Consider the following 22,164-nt stretch of genomic DNA (forward strand, 5'->3'; position numbering starts at 1 on the left):
TACAAGATATGTACAGTATATAGTACACGAATGTATATATATCTCATATATAGTATATGTATATATAAATTGCATATGCATAATAAATACAAATGTATAATGTGTATTTCATATGTACATACCTAATACATATACATACAATTGCAAAGAGATTAAAAATAAATCTAAAGACATTAAAAATTGAAAATTAAAATTTTGTATTTTTCTTACTTATGCATTGAACATACGGCATCATGTAATGTAAAAACAAAGCAAAATTCTGACTTTTTAAAAATAAAAATTGTAATCTTACCTCAACATTTTGTGTTTCAGCAACTGGGAGACCAAGCCTGCCTCCCTGCTAGACTTAGTCCCTCCTGCAGTTAATGCTCGTATAGAGAGAAGACAGATGTTGTAAATCACCATGACTTTATACCTCACTTCTCATAGCTGAAGGTTTAGCATTATTATTTCCATTGGAAACAACAGAGTTAAGGAAGAAACCAATAATTTTCCCCATAAAGGGGATGAAGGAAGTAATCAAAGGAAGTGACATTTCAATTGTTCCTTTAAAGAGAAGCATATTTTTGATACGTAAAATGTAAGCAAAAGTACATCTCAAGTGCTAACAACCACATGGCTAAAAGCAAGGAGGCATACATGTTTTTGGCATCTTTAATGATCACAAAATGCTAATAGTGGTAACATTTTTGGAAAAATTACTATGTGCCAAGCCCTGTAATGACTGATTCACTTTGGATTTCACATAAATCCAGCCCCCCATCATGGTAAGAATATTTTTCTTCTTTCTAATCTCTGTTTACGTCCCCTCCCGCATCCTGCTTTGGGAAAAGGAATAGTTGCATTTGGCAAACTCTGCAGAAATGTTAAGTGAGATGAAATGAGGAGAGACTTTCGGATGGGGTCAATCAGTCAGTCTCTTTTTCCTTTCAAGACACTGGGAGGTGTAGATCGAAGGGAAGCACTCACTGATGGGAGGGAAGGTTTGTTGAGGAAGCTCATGACTAAAAGCCTAAGAATAGTAGTTTTTCTATACTGAAATTTTAGGTGCATTTATTAACTACCACTTATGGCAAAAGGGCATTAATTGAGCGCCCATAAAGTGCAAGGAATACTAACAAAATTCAACATGATCCTTGCTCATAGAGATCTCCTGGTGGGGACACTGTGTTGCATGTTGTTTGGGTTGTTTGGTAAGCTATCTGTTCACATGCCTGGCTGGCTGGCTGACTGAATGAGGAGTTGACGCCTGTGCACAGAAGAGTGCAGAATGGCTTTGTGGGCATCGAACACAGAGTCAAGACCAATTAGAACCTCTATTTGCAATGAAATGAGCAGATACATGTGTTTTATATCTGACCAAAAAAAAAAAAAAAAAAAAAAAAGAAAGCATCTCTGCAGGTGATGTAGTTTTTGTTTGTTTGTTTGTTTGTTTTTGGTTTTGGTTTCTCTTTTCAGATAGAGTTTTGCTCTTGTTGTCCAGGCTGGAGTGCAGTGATGCGATCTCGGCTCACTGCAACCTCTGCTTCCCAGATTCAAATGATTCTCCTGCCTTAGCCTCTCAAGTAGCTGGGATTATAGGCACCTGCCACCACACCCTGCTGATTTTGTATTTTTAGTAGAGATGGGATTTCACAATATTGGTCAGGCTGGTCTCGAACTCCTGACCTCAGGTGGTCCGCCCCTCTGCCTCCTAAAGTGCAGGGATTACAGGTGTGAGCCGCCGTGCCCAACATAGTGTTAATGCCAGTTTTTGCATTGCATGTTCCATTACTGGAGCCTGTCCCCCAATAAGTACCTGTTTGCCCAGAGCATGGTTATAGAGGCTGCATTGCAAGGGAGACAGTAGTGAGGATGAGCCACTCTGGTCATTTACTTTGGCCACATGGAGGTGAGAGGAAGGAAACATTGTAAGAGGGAACAAGATATCGCTAATACAAAAATGCTTCTTTTTACTTGTCAGCTGAGATTCCACGTGCAGTGAGGTTTCATTTTCATTACACAAATATTTAAGGAAAAAAATTCCTGACAAGTCATATTAAGAATGTAATATATTTTATTAAATATTAGTATTTCATTAAAGAAAGAAATGGTAATGTCAAACATTACATGAGAAAGAAAAAACAGCTCAATGCAAATGAAAATTTGATCGAATGCATACAAATTAGAAGCATTTTAAAATATGTTAATTAAAATTACAAGCTTTATTCCCAGTTCATGATTTACTGTCCTGGAGTGCTGTTCACATGTAATGAAGGAGGTACTATTAAACAAAAGTATTGAAAAATACAATCCCGTTTACTTACAGGCAGTGGTCAGAATTGAATCACTTTGCTCCAGATTCCAGACTGCAGTACTTGGCAGCTGTTATTAAGAGCCTCATGTCCTTTCCTCATGTCTTTGCACAACTCAGTTCTTTTTCTCATTGTTCTCTGCATGTCAACCGTTGCACATCATCATTCCTACATCTGAGTCATCAGCACAGAATAGGGTATTCTAGGTGCAGGTCAGCAGAAGTGTCCTGCAATGGAGCATAATGTTCCTGCTTCATGACATTATGTCCATATTGTAGCTCAAAAGTCTGTTAGTTTCCTTTTGGCTCAAGTCTTCAGACAAACTAATATGTACATAATTTGGCCTCCCATAAAATTGCAACTTTTAGACCTTTGCCAGTATATCTTAAGATATTAAAATTTACATACTCTCAAGTAATGACATGAATTATTTATTGTTCCAGGCATTTGAAATCATACAGGTTAGCAAGGAAAATATTTTGTATATTAAGTATATGACATATATAATTATGTACTAAATTAAGAATGTTATTGTTGCTGTTGCAAAAATACTATATATGATGAGTGTATTAAACAGGGTAAATGCACATAAATTTTTTCTTTTTCTTCCACAGTATAGACCTCCCTTTGAAGACTGGCAACCTGGCAAGGGAGATCATTTTCCAAGCTCTTGAAAACATGTGAGGACTCATGACCTGTTACATCAATGGAACATGAAGAGAATTGAAGTGTTTCACTTCTGCACCAGGGAGCCTAATGGAAGAGGCACCCATCCATTCTCTTTCCTCATCCAACAGCCAGATGGAAGGATACCAAGCCTTTAGGAGAAGGCAAATCCCTGTGATGGGAGAGGCCTGAGCACCTCATGGTGTGTGGAAGCCAACTCCTCACCAGGAACACATGCAGTGGCCCTATGTGTGCAAGGCATTCATCTCCATTGTTGGAGCTGATCTTTTGGGTTATTTTGTAATGGCAGTTAACATTACCTTGTTAACACAACAGAACACTGTCAAAGGAATGCTCTATGGTGCCAACCCACTATTGCCTTGAAATAGAGATTACTTTACATATCAGTCAGAGGTCTCCAGAGAAACAGTAGCAGTAGGATAGATGTGATCTTCATAGATAGAAAGATAGATAGATAGATAGATAGACAACTAGACACAGATAGATAGACTACAGACAGACAGAGAGATAGATAGACAATGAGAAAGATAGATAGACAGACAAACAGAGATAGATAGATAGATATAGACAGATAGACACAGATAGAGATAGATAGATATAGAAAGACAATAGACAGATAGACAAATAGGCACAGAGACAGACAGATAGATAGACAGACAGACAGACAAATATAGATGATAGATAGATGATAGATAGATAGATAGATAGATAGATAGATAGATAGATAGATAGATAGATGATAGATAGATATTTTAAGGATCAGATTGGCTTATGCGGTTGTGGGGCTGGCAAGTCCCACATCTGTAAGGTAGCCTGGCATCTGGGAACTCAGCAGGATTTCTGTGGTAAGGTCTGGAGGCAGATATCCTTCTCTGAAAACTTCAGTTTTTGCTCTTAAGGTCTTTGACTGATTGAATGAAGCTCATCTGTATTATCAAGGATGATTTTTATTTTACTTAAAGTCAATTGATTGTAGCATTTATAAAATACCTTCAGAGCAGCATTTGGTTTAGTGTTTGACCAAAGAACTTGATACCATAACCTGGACAAGTTGATACATGAAATTAACCATCACATCCCCTCCCCAACCGGCTCACACAGAGAGCCAACTCCATCCTTACCTTTGATTAGGTGGGAATGGACACCTGACCCTGGGAAAATCCAGCTGGGGCCAGCAATGTACATCTTGTGACCTAAAAGGAAAAAAATATATATTGTACCCAAAGTATTTTTTGCAGTAATATCCAATTCGGAAATACGAAAGCTGGGTAAACAACCAGGAAGGCAAAAGGCAGAAGGCTTTGTAACTTTAAGCCAGGGCCAAGACAATCAAACTTACGTAACAATCGGCATTATGAGAAAGCAGCAAATAAAAGGTTTTCAACTACTGAAAAGGGCCTGGCTTCAAAGAGCCTCAGAAATGACATAAGATAAAAATGGAGACACCAGGAAAAAGGATGATGGTGCTGTCTCAATGCTAATTGCAGCTTCCATGAAATCTGTCGTAATTGAAGCTTTATTTTCAAATAACTTGTATATCCTGAAAGCAACTGCTAGTGCCCAACTAGTGATGGCTTGAGTATCTGCTTTTCTTTCAAACAAAAAGCCCTAAGAGAAGCCAATAGGAAAACTTTGCTAGAGGAAGTGTTGTTTAATCTCAAGTTTGAGAAATAAATGGGTGCAGTAAACAGAGGCAAAATTTCAAACACATTGTGCATTTTCCTGCCATTCCAGTCTGTGCTCCACTTTGCAAGGAAAAAGAGAGGGAAGGTCCAAAAAAGAATTCTAAGGAGGGTATGATTTATGCTGTCAGCAATGGGAAGCCATTGAATACATTCTAATACCTGGGAGATAGACAATACTCTGTTAACACTGATTAATCTTGAGTGAATACAAGGAAGAGGTCATTCAGTTTTCACTTTTAAAAAATTTTATTTATTTATTTATTAACCTATTTACTTATTTAATTTAATTTTTTTTTTTGAGACAGACTTTTGTTCTTGTCACCCAGGCTGGAGTGCAATGGCAAAACCTTGGCTCACTGCAACCTCTGCCTCCTGGGTTCAAGCGATTCTCCTGCTTCAGCCTCCTGAGTAGCTAGGATTACAGGTGCCCACCATCACACCCGGCTAATTTTTTGTATTTTTGGTAGTGACCGGGTTTCACCATGTTGGCCAGGCTGGTCTCGAACTCCTAACCTCAAGTGATTCACCCACCTCAGCCTCCCAAAGTGCTGGTATTACAGGCATGAGCCACTGTGCCCAGCCCAGGTTACACTTTTAAAAATAATTGTCATTGGATTTTCTGTGAAGTAAGCATGCATTTTTTCAGTAAATATAATCAAAACAAAAATTGCATACTTATCTCTGTAAAATATGATACAAAGATAAAAAGTAAAAAAATCGCGTGATAAAATGTAAGCAATGCCTTTAGAATTAATGAATGTAGATTCAAAGCAACCAGAATGTTAGATTTGATTTACTTAACATCTTTCTGGAATGTGTGGCTAGATTGTGGTGGTGTAGAGATGCACCCAAGCTGAGGCGTGAGTTAGAATTGGTGCCACAGTCTAGGGTGACGCAAGGCCATGGAGAGCCAGTCTTGGTTCTGGGCTGGTCTGGAGGATGACAGATACAAAGCACGTCAGCTAGGCTTGATGATGCTTTCCACCAGCTAGAGTGTGGGAGGAATGACAAACGGAAGCTAAACATGGCTTCCAAGTTCCTGACTTCAGCAATTAAGCTGATATTAATTATTTCTCTCAGAACATAAATGCAAATGCAAATATGTTATGGATAGCTTACTTCAAAAGAAAATGCAATAGGGTTGTTTTGAATTGAACAAACACATATAAATTCTCAAGTAATTAGGAATAAGAACTGGAATTACAAAAGTTTTTAAAACGTTTTAAAAGATTAAGAGAGTTGCCCTCGACAGTGCTCTAAAATTTTGTTTATGAGAGAGCATATATGGGGGTTTATGGTTGTAATACGAGGAGGGAAGAGAGAATACAACAAGCTGCTCCTTGCTTACTTTTTATTCTTTTCAACAATTCCAGGGAATTACTGGATATTGAGTTGCTTGGATACTACCACGTGAAATGCAGACTTGCTGTGACCCCCATTTAAGTAGTGGAAGTTGGAGAGCTGCACCTCTGGAGTTGGCTGAACCTCAAATCAAACTGCCCGAAACCAGAGCTCTAACGCTGACGAGTTACGTATGTTTTGCTTGCTAGTGTCTTGATTGGAACACATTTCATTTTAAGTCATCTACATTTAACATAAATATTTAATCAAAGTTGTCAAGTGTGCTTTGAAGTATCAGGCAACAGTCATTTTTCAACTCAGGTGTCTAGACTAATCAAACTTTAAGAAAGAGTGCAACATTCAAAATGACACCATCATTTTATTGAATCATTCCAGTTAAATTTGATTTCAGTGCAAAAATCACAACATTTGCTTTTCTCTGAGAGAAATGCAGCTCAGAGCTATAATTTTCATTTTGATTGAAGGGTATACAGCTTGTGGTGTTTGGGGCTCCACATGAAGTTCAAAACTATGTGAGTCTCATTCAGACCCATATTCTGTGACCCTTCCTTTCAACTGAGACAGGAAAGGGGAAACTTTTTCGACACCAATTCTCTACCTCCCCACTTTTGTCAGGCTAAATTTATGCTCTGCTGAAAGAGGTAAATCTTTTGCTAAAGCTGTTGAACTGCACAGATAATACCTCCAAAATATTATTCTCGAAATATCAAGAGAATGATGTTATTGGAGGTTGTGTCATCCTTCACTGAGTCTCAGAGTTGAGGTGAAGATTAAGTTAGATGATATACACGGATGCTATTGATGGAATCACTAGTAGAAAAAAAGAAACTATAAAAATGTTCAACTTCCATTACAATGTTGTTGAAAACAGCATTTGTTTGTTTGTTCCACTAACTTTTCTAAAATTCTTTAAAGAACATATTTGATTATATTGAGATACACACTTTTTGATATTGCCTGACTCATAAAAGAGGTACCTTTGGACATTTTAAAAGTATACGAGTTTTCAGTACTAACAGATTGTTAAAACTGAGTTGCTTTGGTTTGGGGCAGAATTTTTATTAAATAGTGGTAAAAATGAAAATCAAAAGAATGTTTTCAAACCTAAGTAGAGAAGGTTTGGTGTAATTTTCCAGCAATAAGTCCCAGGAGAAAGCCTTGCCCAAGATTTAGCCAATGGAGCAATTGCTCACTCAAGGTCTTGGTTTTTTTCCAGCCCAAATGTATTTCTGTGACCAGTGCATGGGCTAGTGTGACAGGAGGCAGCCAGCCAGGTAAAGCTATGACAGTGAAGTAATGACATCAGGTTCAGAGAAGGAAAACTGCATATACTCATATGGAACAACCAGTAAATAGATCAAATCCCAAACAGCATTATTCACAAGCCACATGCAGAGGACATATGCAGAGGATATGCTCAGCATTGGGCCACATGTTCTATCCTGCCAGGTGCAGGCATTCCTGCTCAGTCAATTGAGGTCAGCTGCTTTCCATCAGAGGGGAGTCTGGTCGTCAGGTCCCCAGGAAGTCGTGTGAAATAAACAATAGAAGACAGAAGGTAGGCTGGTGGCATCTGTGGGTTCTAATGTGCAAAACTCTAAAATCCAAATATCTGGAAGTCCAGAATTGTCTGTGTAAGTTTGAGGCAAAGCTGAAGAGGAGACCAAATGACTAAGAGAGGGTAAGCTGGTGTCACCGGGTCAGGAAACGAAGATGGCGTGGCAGTGAGGATGTGTCCTGCAGGGCTGGGGATGGATGGATGTGGGGCGGAGGAGTCACAAAGCTGGAAATGCACGCAGCCAGACGATAGGTTTCAAAAGGCGACATATTTTAAGATGTGTTATAATTTTGTTGACCAGTTTGAAGCTGTTTTCTTTAAATTGTGTAAGCTTCGGCGGACCCGCTAAACCTAGACACAGCCCTGAGTACATGTGTCTGGAGAGGATTGGATGTTTGCGGGATGAGAATAAAGCAACTCACATCAGACTATAGCCTCTTAAGGGCAAGGCATCCCACCAGTGCCTGTTAACAGCTCGCTTCTGCAGAGACATGATGTGGACATTGACTCTATCTGTAATGTATTTTGTAATTTAAGTTAATATTTAGCATTTTTATCAACCTTGGCTTGAGGACGTTAGGCCACACTGAAATGGCAGATTTAAAATAATGTACAACAATACTAGGCAATTTAGATGAAATATTTTATTTTCCATTATTAAATATAAAGGAAAGATTGATTGTCTCTTATCCAAAATGCTTAAGACCAGAAGCATTTTGAATTTTGGATTTTTTTTTTATTTTGGAATGTTTGCATTATACTTCCTGTTTGGGTATTCTGAATCCAAAAATCCAAAATCTGAATTGTTCCAATGAGTACTTTTTTTGAGATTGTCTTGTCAGTACGATCTCAAAAAAATTTAGAATTTTGTAACATTTCAGACTTGGGTTTTTTGGTTTTGGGCTATTCAACCTGTACCAGTTTTGTACCTGCTACTATCCTATGATCTCATATCTCCTCTTCCCTTGTGTGGCCAGCAGACTGTGAGTAAAAATCCATGGGGTATTTCTGTGTTCATGAATTTGGGAGATGATACATCCTAAAAGACAGCTCAAGTCCTCTTCAAGAATCCTACAACTTTCTCATTTCCTGAAGTTCTATATATTTTCATTTGCTACTGAAAAAGCAAACTAAATTTTATGATTTGCTGTTTATTGAAGCATGTGTTTTTCTCTGGAACATTGTTTTATGAGAGTGTGTGTATGCATGGGTGTGTATAGTTTACGTGGGATTGTATAGTTTACATTGTACAATTTGCTTGTTGACTTATGTTTGTGTATTTCTATTTTAATAGTTCCATGGAGCAGAAGTCTTAATTATATCAGGCTAATTCATACATTTGACATTTTGTATTTTACACAAACTTAGTGCTAATGGTGATCTATTTTTTTCTTAATTTTAGGTAACTGAAAATTAGATTTGATTTTCCTAGTTCAGAGAGTAACTCCTTTATCAAGTTTGATATAAGGTGTTTCTTGATATCAAATGAAAATTATTAATATTGACCTTATACCTTTAGAGAATTGGGTTTTGGAATTTAATAAATATTTTCAAAAATCATAGGTAGATTTTACCAAGTATGTGTATACACAGCCCTATATGATTTTGTTATTGATGCACTTTCTCAATGGCTTATTCCCACGCATTTTGAGAATGAAAGCTTTAGAGGCATTAAAAAAAAAAGTAAACAGCAGAATCCTATTGACTTGTCAGCCAAAGATGAACTCATTTTCTTCAACTCCTAATGCTCACTGACTAAAACCCATTTTTTTTTTTCAAAAATCAAGGACTAAGGAAGGATGTTTTTCAAGAAACACTGCAAGGTACAGGTTAGAGAACATTTAATCAATCCGATGATTGGAGATAATCCTGTTACAACAACAATCTTATCTTTGTTGTTTCCTAACAGGAATGAAAGAAAATCTGAGTGAAAAATACTCCCAAAATTTAAATGATAAACTTACATTTATTGAAATAGTAACTCAAAAAATGAATCGAAATTGATGGGTATTTTGTGCTAGTTGCTAGGGATACAAAGATGATTAAAATAAACTCATAATAAAATCTGTTAAACCTGTAAAATAAAATAGATTAAAATCTGTTCTTTGAAGAATTAGATAAATATGCAAAATAATAATTAGTGTAAGAAAAGTGATAGTTTTGGGTTAGGGCAGGTGTGTAGGGGAGCACTTCTCAATTTTTTTCTCTAGGTTTCTCACTTACTCTCCAAATGTCAGTGTGCCTCAGGATTTTATCCCTTCTCATTTTCCCTTTACAGACTATTAGCAAGTCTTGTGTGAGATTAGTCTTAATTGGCAGCTATAAGCTGAGAGTGTCCACATCTTTATCTCCAGCCCAGATTCCCTGCTAAGGGCCAGCCCCACAGATTCCGCCTTGCATTAGCCATCTGCCAAGTAGACAGCCTAGACCCCTTTCATGTTCATAATGGAGAAACAGAACTCATCATGCCCAATTCTTTCTCTCAAATTTATGTCCTCTCTGGTCTCCATAATTTATTCATTCTACACAAACACACACATACACACACATGCATGCACACATGCACACATATATAACTTAAGTCAGATCCAGAATGATTTATTAAGAATAAAAGTTTAACAGAACAAAATATGCATTCATGGAGCTTATAATTGTTTTACACACAAAACTAAATTATCAGTCACTATTCTGATAAATAATTTGAATTGTGGAAAGTTCTAATCAAGCCTAATCAAGACAAGTAATAGTCATCCAGGTTACTTAGCTGACATATTACTAGCTTTGATGGGGAAGTGAAGAAAGAACTCTTTAGTAAGTTATATTCCAGTGATCAATCATCCCCCATCATATTTTGTTATAATTGCATCCCTTATCATATCTGTGATTATCTTGATAATTTATTTGTTTACTCCAGTGGTTCTCAAAGTGTATCCCATGTATTCACAACACTTTCAACATGTTTACAAAAATTGAAAACAATTTTTAATTATACTAAGCCATCACAGTATGCGATGGCTCGGTGCATGTTGGTGCAGTGGCAGCAAGCTGTACTAGCAGGTCATTGAACTCTTCATTGGCAATACTAGCAGTAAAACAAACAAATAAATACATAAAGCTAGTTTTACTTAAGAATGTCTGTTGGCTGTGAGCGGTGGCTCACGCCTGTAATCCCAGCACTTTGGGAGGCCGAGACAGGTGGATCACCTGAGGTCAGGAGTTCAAGACCAGCCTGGCCAACATGGCAAAACCTTGTCTCTACTAAAAATACAAAAATTAGCTGGGCATGGTGGCACGCACCTGTAATCCCAACTACTCGGGAGGCTGAGGCAGGAGAATTGCTTGAACCTGGGAGGTGGACTTTGCTGTGAGACGAGATTGTACCATTGCACTCCAGCCTGGGTGACAAGAGCAAGACTCTGTCTCAAAAACAAAAAAACAAAAAACCAAAAGAATGTCTCTTGATGAAGCACAAAAAGTTAATTTCACTGTATTTTGAGCTATTAGTACCTGATTTATTAATGTCCTGTTCTACGAAATAGGAAGTCTATGTTAAGTACTTCCACAGCATACCAGAGTATGATGGAATTCTTGAGGAAAAGTGCTTGTGAAATTAAGTTGTGAGCTGGACTAGAGACTTTTTCATAAAAAATTATCTTGGCTTGAATAAATGACTGAAGATTCTTTATTTCTTGAAAATAAATAAAATGAGCCTATCATAAAACTGATGGTATTTTGTTACCAACAATAAAATTAAAGCTTTGTATCTGCTACCATTGACAGCTTCCCAAGATTTAAAGTCTTTTTGATGATATTTGAGATGATACTAACAAATGCAATTATATATAGTGTAATCAAATGTGTCAACATTTGGAAGATCTTCATAAACCTGCGATTCATTATTTTTCAGTTGACTAATACATGATATTACAGAATCATGAATGGGTAAAAGATCCATTCAAAGTGCAAGATGAAAGGATTTGTATATAACAGAGTCTGGAAAGTTCACTGATATGACTTCAGATCCCACATTGCAATTCATTTTTACGAAGCTGCCTCCCTTCAGTGTAATATCAAAGAATAGCTGAAAGGCTATTAAAATATGACTACCTTTTCCAAGGTAGATTTTCTTTATACACTTCATCCAAAACAACATATAACAATATTTAACGCCAACACAGATATGAGAATCCAGCCATCTTCAATGAAAGTAGATATTACAAACATTTGCAAAAATGTAAAACAAAGACCCTCTTTTCATTAATTTTTTTAAATGGAGTTATTTTTTCATAAAAATATTTTCATTTTAATGTGTAATGACTTTCCTGTTATGTAGAAATAAATAAATAAAATCCTAAAATGCCACAGTGTTAATTCTGACTACAGTAAACATCAGTGGATATAACTCACATAAACAAAAGTTTTGATGAGATCTCAATAAAGTAGCCCTCAGTCCAAGGAGTTGGAGCAGTGCTCACTGGCCAAATATGCTGTCTCTCCCCATTAGAAGGTAAGGATCATGAGAACAGGGATCTTGCCTGACTGCCACCACTTTTATCTCCACTTTGTGGAACACAGCTGGCAAATAGCACTGAGAAGCATTTCCTCTGCAGCTGTCCATGCTTGCACATCTGGTTTTAATTCACCACACCCCAGTAAATACTGACCTGAAGGCCAGCAGCTTCTTTCCAGCTGTTGGCTGAGTCATTTTTACATGCCATGTCCAGGCCACTCAAATATCTCTTCTTCTTCCCTGGCCTAATCAAGTTATCACAGAGCACATGAAAGCCAGGAAAGAAGAGATGATATTTTAAAGTTCTACAAATATTATTTAGGAAAAATGTACTTGCTGATGATCAGCCACAAAAATGGAATCCAAACTTGATTGGAATACTTTAAATTACCCCACAGTTTTTAAGCATAGGGTCCTGGCAGAACTGTTAAGAGTTAAATATATCTGCCAATTTCTTTGTCTAATTATACTGAAGATCGTATTTACTTTTCCTACCCTTGTATATTGTGGATTTGTAAGGACTGCCTTTCTAAGAGTTGTCACTTCTTATCAGTTGAAACTTCAGAAATGGTGTAGGCTCTCTTAATATATTCCTATTGAAAATTACTCTGCAGTGGTGTTGTAATCCACAATTAAATGTTCGCAATTTGATTTGGGATCCACAGGAGGAAAAGGTGAAACATGATTTCTAAGTAGTTATGTTTACCATTATGGTTTAATGACGTGCACTAGCCATACAGATGCAAAAGTGACCTAACCTAGGGACCGGATTCTAGTACTTTATGCATAGAAGCAGCCAAGTGATTCTCATTAATGTTTATAGAAGTCAAACCCACTGTAAACCTTAAGGCAATGACTACAACATATTGCCTGGTGTTCTTACAAGTAAATACCATCTAAGAGAGAGTAATTTGGCACATGAATTTCAAAAATGACTTGTTATTCATGTGAACACCCACTGGAGATCAAAGCGCATCTAAGCACAAATAAAAGTTTCTTAGTTTTAACTAGTAGTTAGGAGTTTTTAAAAGCTGTAACTCAATAGAGAATGTTTAAGCAGAATGATGATCACAAAAGTAGTAGCACATATCTGCTGCAGTGACTAAATATATTTAGGACCTAATTTCTTTTTCCTTAAATCTGAAATATTGACAGATTTTCTACTATGTACTTGAGAATGAGAATAGTACTACACATAAGTTGCTAAGTGTAAGGATAATTATTTTTTGAATGTCTATCCTAGAAAGCTAAAAAGAACAGAAACAAAGTCACAAAAATAACCGTTTATAAACTGTGTACTTAAAAGGAAATTTGATTCTGTCCTTTGGCCTGGCTGGGAATAAGCTGGGAAGCTGTTACTCCATCCTAACAACAAGTGAAAAGCTGAATGAACTGAAAATCAACAGCCCTTCTTAGACCCACAGAAAAGTGAGGTCTCAGGACAAACCACTATGCTGAAAGTGGAGAAACAGACAAACAAGTAATGAGAATCACAGCATAGCAAAGCAGAAATCTCTGTAGGAAACAGTACCAGGTACTTCACGTTATACTTTCAACAAAAAATTACAAGGCATACTAAAAGGCAAAACATACAGCTTGAAAAGACAGAACAAGCACCAGAACCAGACTCAGATATGGCAGGGGTGTGGGAATTATAAGATTAGGAATATGAAAGAATAATGTTAAAGGCTTTGTTGGAAAAAGTAGGCAACATCCAAGAACAGATGGGCAATGTAAGCAGAGAGTTGGACATTCTAAGACACAATTAAATAAATTCTAGAATCAAAAACACTGTCACAGAAAAATTTTAAATGCTTTTAATGGGCTGGACATGGCTGAGGAAAGAATTTTCATACTTGAAGATATGTCAATAAAAACTTCCAAAATTGAAAAGCAAAGCAAAAAAAAGACTGAAAAAAAAATAGAATATTAAAGGATTTGAGACAATTACAAAAGGTGTAACATACAAACACAGGGAATGCAAGAAGAAAAAGAAAGAGAAAAAGGAACAGAAGAAATATTTGAAATAATAATGACTAAGAACTTCACCAATTAATGTGACACCAAACCACAATTTCAGGAAGTGGAGAGAACACCAAGTAGGATAAATGCCAAGAAGAAAAAAAAGTACAAAAAGAGAGAAGGAAAAAGCCCTATACTTATATTCAGGCATATAATATTCAAACTGCAGAAAATCCAAAATAAAGAAAACATACTGACTGAAGCCAGAGGGAAAAACATCTTATTTATAGAGGAGTAATTATAAGAATTACATCTGATGTCTCAGAAACCAGGCAAGCAAGAAGAGAGAGAGTGAAAAATTCAAAGTATTGAGGAAAAACCACCAGCCTGTAATTCTGTACCATGCAAAATTACCCTTCAAAAGTGAAAGAGAAATAAAAACTTTCTCAGACAAACAAAAACTGAGGGAATGTATTGTCAGTAGACCTGCCGTGCAAAAAGTGGTTTTTAAAAACATTCTTTAGAGAGAAAAAAAATTATACAGATCAGAAACTTGGAGCTACATAAAGAAAGGGAAACTTTAGGGAAGAAATAAGTGAAGATAAAATAAAATCTTCTATTTCGTTATTTTCAATTGAGCTAACAGACAACAGTTTGTTCAAAATAATAATAACTGATATATTCTATGATTATAGCTTATGTGTAAGTGAAATGAATGAGGGTAGTGATACATGGCATGGGAGGGAGGAATTAGGAATATAATGCTCTAATACACATATGAAACATGTGAAATAGAACATCTCTGTGTTATAATATTCCTTTAACACAAGAAAATGTGCAAGGTGTTATAAGAGAGTTAAACAGTTAGAAGTAATTTAAATTGGGTGGCTAGGGAGGGCCTCTCCAGGGAAGGGTATTTAGGATGAGACTGGAAGGATGCATCAGTTAGCCAGATGGAGAGCTATGAAGAGTGTTGTGAGCAGAAGTAAGAGAATGTGTCAAGTACCATGCATTTTGCCTCATGAGAGACACTGAAATAGAAAGAAGCTGTGAGATAGAGAAACGGAGCCCAGGGCAAGCTAGAGAAGGAGGTCGATTCAGTTCCCGTGAGGACTTTTAGGTGATTGGATGTTGGTGTGTTGGATTTTATGAGATGTGCTAACCTGGGGTACGACATGATCTTAGTTATATTATAACATAATTATGTTTGCTATGTGGAGGATTGATTAATTGTCACAAAGCAAGATTGAAACTACAAGGAACAATTAAGAAGCTACTGTGTAGTTTCTGTGAAAGGTGGTGGCTATTTGCTCTAGGTACTTAGAAGTGGTGTGGAAAAAAGTGAATAGATTTACACACACATATACCTGACATAAAAACAGAATTGTTATTTATTGGCTTATAAATTTCTAGCCATATTAGTTTTACTATAACATTGGCATAAAAGAATCAGGTGACGAAGATCAAATTTGAAGACTCTAGAGCACGCTCAGGCCTTGTCACAAAGTAATGGTAAAGAATACTTTGTTCTCTAACAAAATAACTGGAACTTTCAGTTTGGTTGTAATTTCAGTAGCATACGTTCTAAGTAAAATTTTCTTTCTAGATAATCTCTGAAATCATCTTTTCTTTCTTTGAAAATTTGTCCTTTAAAACTCTATTTCAAGGTTCTTTCTCATTTTCTTCTATTGGTGACATGGCCTCATTTTCTGTCAAGGAACCAACTGTTCTAAATTTCTTGAATCCCTGGCAATGCCTTTGAATCTTTCCTTTTTGTCATCTTCCAAATTTAACCATTTACCTTTATCTTCATATGTAGCTGTTACCACATACCTTCAATGCATTTTTAAATGATATAGTATTTTTCATAAGTCCATGCTGCGATAAATACCCTGGTACATGCCCCCGATGCACTTGTGCAAAACATCCCTAGGGTATCTCATTGAGTAATTCTCAGCTGGCAGCCATGTGCTCCAGGAATTCAGAAAATACTATCTTGCTGTCTCTGGCTTCCGTTAGTATATTGGGAAGCTCATTGTTGGTCTAATCACCATTCTTTTACGGAAAATCTCTGTTCTCTTGGCTGTTTTAAATGATTTTCTTTGCTTTGCTTGTTTTGTAGTTTTATTCTGTTCTTTCATGTACCTGGTGTGATGTTTGTTAGCTCTCCTGAATTTAAAGATTCATTTTGCTCATTAATTCTAAACAATTCTCATGTGTTACCTCTTAGACTATGATCCCACTCCACCCCTAACCTTTTTCTCTCCTCCTAAAACTCGGATCAGTAGTATGTTTGACCTTTTCATTTTCTCTCCTATACCTTTCCACCTGTCTTTTATATGTTTATTTTCTTATATTTTGGTTGCCTTCTACATAATTTCTTCAACTCTAACTTCCAGTTCAGTAATTGTCTCAGATGCTGTTTATTATATTGCTAGACATTCTGCTATGCTCTATTCCTAGTCTGCCTTTTCATTTTTAATCAAAATCTTTGTTCATTTAAAAGTCGTATTAAGGAATCTTACTGCATAATCTATAACTGATCACTCAAAAACCTTCTATGAAGCTCAACCGTAAAGAAAAACCCATAGATACACCGAAAATAGAATATCCTTACAGTTGCCTCAGAGGAAAGTCCTGTGTACAACCTCTGCCCACAGAATTAAATTCTGACCCTTCCACTTACTAGTGAGGTGATTTTGAAAAATTCCTTGACCATTCTGAGTCTTAGTCTTAATATCTGTATAAGGTAGTATTAGTTCCTATCTCCGAAGAATGTGGTGATGATTAACTTAGCAAACATACTTAGTATTCAGAACAGAAGGTGGAAAACAGAAAAAAAGGAAATATGAGGAAAAAGAATCAACAACTGATTTTTTTAAAAATCTCATTTAAAAACTACAGATTTCTCTAACAATGGCTCATTGGCTCTGTTAGGCATTAGAAATCACTACATAGCAAATCACTAACAGAGGAATAATTAAGTCAAATTGTGAATAACTCATTACTGCCAAAAAAATTAAATTGAAATTTTTAGAAAAAGCCATATGACAAAAAAATTGCCCTTTATTACAATGTGAGAATATCTGAAACATTTAGATGGGAAATCAATAATACATGCTAAATCAAGCCATTGCTGTGGCTGCTCACAATCCCATACTGAGGTAGCATGCCTCTATGTGGGTTCTGGAAAAGAGGTTTGTTATCCGGTAGTGATGACAGCCAGGGGCCCCAGAGAAGGGAGAGACATCAAATGAGAAATGCATCCTCCACATACGAGCTAGGAAATGGGCCTCAACACTGCAACTGTTGTGGTTTGCCCCAATTCAGCTGTGCTGGACATTAGAAGCAGGGGCCAGACACCTCATATCCACCGAGAATGTAACTGAGTCCGCTTTGCAAGAACCTCAACTTTAGATTCAAACAGCACAATTATCAAAATAGAAAACAAAGTTAAAATTCTTCCCAAAACAAATACCCTGCCCAGATGGTTTTATAGGTGATTTTTTTAACCAAACATCCAACACGCAAATGCTTAGAATTTTATGTAAATTCTTCCAGAGAATAGAAACAAAAATACTCAGCAATTTTATGAATATAAAAGATGCCACCCTTAGGTACTTAGTGTGAGGCATTTATTATGTCTGTGTCCCAGTAGAAATATAAAAGAATATTTGTGGCAACATTGGTTGCCATGGCCTCAAGTGGAAACAGTTCAAATGTCTAACAACCGATGAATAAATTTTGGCTTATTGACATAATATATCCAGAGTGGAAAATGGTGAATCAAAGCTAGACATCAGCCTGGACAAACTCAGAAATCTAATGCTGGGGAACAGAAAAAGAAGTCACAGAAGGGCTGGGCATGGTAGTCCCAGCACTTTGGGAGGCTGAGGGACACAGATTGCTTGAGCCCAGAAGTTCGAGACCATCATGGGCCACATAGCAAGATCCCTTCTTTACAAAAAAATACAAAAAATTAGCCAGGCATGGTGGCATGCCCTGTAGTCCTAGCTATTCAGGAGGCTATATTGGGGAAGACTGTTTGAGCCCAGGAGGTCAAGGCTGCAGGGAGTCCTGATTGTGCCACTGCACTCCAGCCTGGCCTGGGTGACAGAGCAAGATCCTGACTTGAAAAGAAAACATACAAAATGACTGCTTTATTGTAAGGTCAAACCAGGCAAATCTGAACAACATATTGTTTAGAGAATCATTTATAGGTGGTAAAACCTTTAAGGAAATTCAAGGGAGTATTTCAGAGGAACCTAGGCTAGCAGCTATTTGCCTCAGGGTGGGGGTGGGGAGGTGATGTGATGTAAGGTGTGCAGGGCAGGTTTTAAAAGAACTGGTGACATCATTTCTTTAGATGGATACATTGGTTTTAGCATCATTCTTTAAGCTTAAAATATACTAGATAAAATATTTTGTAATTTTGATATATTTAATAATTAAAAAATAATAAAAGCTAGAGGACATTTGAAGGAAGCAATTTAGACAGTTATTCCATATGTCATTATGATATTATTACGATGGCTCCTTAGTCATTCATGTTCTGAAATTCAAAGCATTTTTAATTTCTTCAAAAGTAAAGACAAATAAAAAATGTTTTGCTTATACAATTGGCTGAACAATTTGGAATATCTTTGCAGAGTGGTTTTAATTCAAATTCAAATTAAGTGGATTAACTGTGTCCTCTCTCACAGATAAATACTTCCTTTATTTCCTCCATGTTGTACTCTAAGCATTTAAACTATTTGCTTTCAGAAAGCTATTATCTTTCTTGGCATGATAGACAATTTCCAAATATTGCTGGTCATATTCGTAGATTTGAATGGGCCCAATTGACATCCACATCTTATGTGTCTTCTGAGATATTAACTGAAGCTTGCTTCAATCTCTGACTCTACAGAGAATTCCAGTGGATGTCAAATGAATGAACTGGATGGAAATGCAATCATTTAACAGTGAGCCAAAATAGGCCCTTTCCCTGAAAGTGATTTTTAGAAACAGTGTTCTCTGAAGCAGAACATTCTGGAGTATTATGTCCCTTAAAGCATTTGGGTCCTTTAGCTTAAATGCATATCTCTCCTCATAAGCCATTACATACCTTAGAATTCTGGAGTGCAAAAACTTGTTGCTTATAAATAGCATATTTATGTGTTAAATATCTGCAGCTTATGGGCCTTCGTTCCTTTTTTATTCTTATTGCCCCGAAGACAATTTCTAAAATGATTTTAGAGATATGGAGTAGTAAATGAGGTATTCCTGAGAGAGAGCCTGAAGTGAAAGCAGTTTAGTTTGAAATGTCCCAAGTAATCATTTGGTTTTATATGTGTGCTTCAAGGTAGGTTAAGGTGGGACAAGAGAATGAGCATTTGCTCTTGCACCTGTAATTAAAATGGCAGAATCTCAGAGTTTCCTGGAATAGAATCTCATGTCAAGTTACTAAGAAAAATATGGTGCACTTTTGGCATTACAAGCCAGCTATTGACAATGTGATGCAGATTTTGAATGAACAATTTGTTTTGTATTTCAACATAATATGCTTATAAAATCAAAAACTATTTGTATTAACAATTAAAATATTAGTTTCAGAATTTATTCATTTTCACATATATTAATTTTTCAGTGATCAGCACTTAGCTCTGGTTCCTGCTTTTCAGCTCGCTAATTGGTTCAAAATAAAATCAGGATTTAATGAAAACTATGTTCTTAACATAATGGTTTGAAGTATGTGATTTTCTTCTGGTTAAAACAAAAGAAGAGAAATCTTATGTGAACAATCTATGGTCTGAAACATTTACTACGGTTTTATCTTAAAATAATGTAATGGGTTACTGTGTCTACTTCAACAGCTGCCTTGAGGCTTTGTTTGTTTGTTCAAATGGCTACCATCAGTCAAAGGAGACAGGCATAGTCAGCTCATTACAGCCTTAGCTGATGTACTAATGTAACTTCTAAGTTGGCTTAAAATCAAACTTTCAAAATGCTTAGCTATTAAACAATAATTTTTTCTTAGCTGTATTTAGAAAAAAATGAGGATTTTGATCCTTTCTATATGGAAATGACGAACTTTAGTAGAAGAAAATTCTTTTTATTTATTTACAATTACTAAACTCTACTGCTTGTAAAACTTCAATTGGAAAATAATGTTTAAATCTTGTAGGTAGATATCTGTATGTGTATTTCTGAATTTGAATATGTGTATATATATGCATAATGACAGAATAAAGTAATTTAAATTTAAAATGTAACATAGATATGTAATCTATAACAAACATATAAATATGAATGTAAATATAATAGATACATAAACAACATATATACGAACATAAATATAAATATAACATATACATATAAAATATATGTAAATACATATAAAATAAAAGTATTTTTTACATATAAAATACCTTAAAAAGATTTTGCTTCAGGCTAAAGATTTTATATGAGTATTTATATTTCTACCTTTCTAACTTTAATATATTTAAAGTGACAGTTCTTTGCTATTTTTATATAATTTTTGAGTATTAATTTACCATTAATATGTTATTTTCTTGGTATCTGTAATAAGAAATATATATAGTGGTCTTTACCCTCAGGTCTTTATCCTGAGATAGAGTTCTTAAAATCCTTGCAGTAGGGGTGCTGGAGGAATCATTTGTTCTGTATTTGTTCTTTAATCCTAGTTTCTGACACAGAGCTCCTTTGTAATGTACTGAGTGACAAAAGCATCTTTTGTTCTAACAGGGTGGCTCTCAGTGGGCTCCTGGATAGCCTTAGAGTGAGGGCTGGTGTGTAATGAGGGGGTTGGAACTTCCAGCCCCACCTTCTAATCTCTAGGAAGGGGAGAGGAACTGAAGGTTGAGTTGATCATCAGTGGACAATGATTTAACCAACTACGACTGCATAATGAAACCTCCATAAAAACCCAAAAGGCTGAGTTCAGAAAGCTTCCAGATTGCTGAACACATAGAGATGCCTGGGGTTGGCTCCAATTTAAAAAAGGGCATGGAAGCTCTGCTTCTCCCCACATTTCTTGCCCTGTGCATCTCATCTGTCTCTCTGGCACCTGAATCCTTTGCAATGTCCTTTATGATAAATGGGAAAATGTAAGTGTTTAGCTGAGTTCTCTGAGTTGCTCTAGCAAATTAATGGAACCCAAGGAAGGGTCCTGGGAACCCAGGTTTATAGCTGGTCAGTCACAAGCTTGGGACTGTCACCTGAAGTGGGGGCAACCTTCTGGGGCTGAGCCCTCACTTGTGGAGTCTGGAGCTTCCTCCAGGTAGATAGAGTCAGAATTGAACTGAATCACAGGACACCACGCTGGTGTTCACAGAAGCATTGCCTGTGCTGGTGGGAGAAACCCTCACATACATTTTGGTAACCAGGTAAAGTGTTGCATTGAGTGTGATTGACTGTGTAAGAACGTAGGGGGAGAAACAGGTTTTCTGTGTGTTTTTTTCTTCAAATTAATTTATTATGAATGCGTAGATGTGTTATTTCATTGAAATTTTTCCTATGTTTCTTCTGAACCCCTGAATTAAATTAAATGTCAACTATATAGACCAGCTCTATGTGAAAAAGTTAAGTGCCATCCAATATTTCTTCTGCCTCTCTGCTGTCTCAGACAATCGATCCTGCCATCCCTCAGGAACCTTTAGACAGGGACTATGAGAGTCATGCCTTGTGAGCATTTCCCTAAGTTTCTGTTGTATGCATAATTATAAGGCCATCTAAAACATGTGTACTCGTTTTAGAGGAATCTGTGGTTAAAAAACAGAACATGTAGAATCTGTTCTTTTCACTGAGCAATAATTTTAATAATCCAAAAGAACACTGACAGGTGGGGTTTGGAGAATAGCAGACTGATGTCCCCGATTTTCAGGAGAGCATATTGCTGACACCTAATCAGACACCCATGACAGAGCTGGGCATGTTATCATCACACAGAAATACACTTGAAGTGATTTTTAATTTGGGGTGTATTTCCTACACTGTTGAACTTAAGTAACCCCTCAGTTGAAATGTTTAGCATTATGTGGAATATTAAGTGTCAGTGACTCAAGAGTATTTTAGATTGCGTTTATTATAAGTGAGTTCTAACTG

At 36.4% G+C, this 22,164-nt stretch overlaps 1 long non-coding RNA gene across 1 annotated transcript; it reads right to left on the bottom strand.

The window, feature by feature from the left end:
- Positions 1 to 2,044: 2,044 nt before the first annotated feature.
- LOC116809568 (uncharacterized) lies at positions 2,045 to 20,772 on the bottom strand. The gene is made up of 3 exons (XR_009211973.1): positions 20,652 to 20,772; positions 4,103 to 4,174; positions 2,045 to 2,989 (listed from the first exon to the last, which is right to left on the bottom strand). It is a non-coding gene; the product is annotated as an uncharacterized LOC116809568 (long non-coding RNA).
- Positions 20,773 to 22,164: the final 1,392 nt, after the last annotated feature.

The sequence above is a fragment of the Hylobates moloch genome, unplaced genomic scaffold (assembly GCF_009828535.3).
Source record: "Hylobates moloch isolate HMO894 unplaced genomic scaffold, HMol_V3 SCAFFOLD_1, whole genome shotgun sequence".
Lineage (NCBI taxonomy): Eukaryota > Metazoa > Chordata > Mammalia > Primates > Hylobatidae > Hylobates > Hylobates moloch.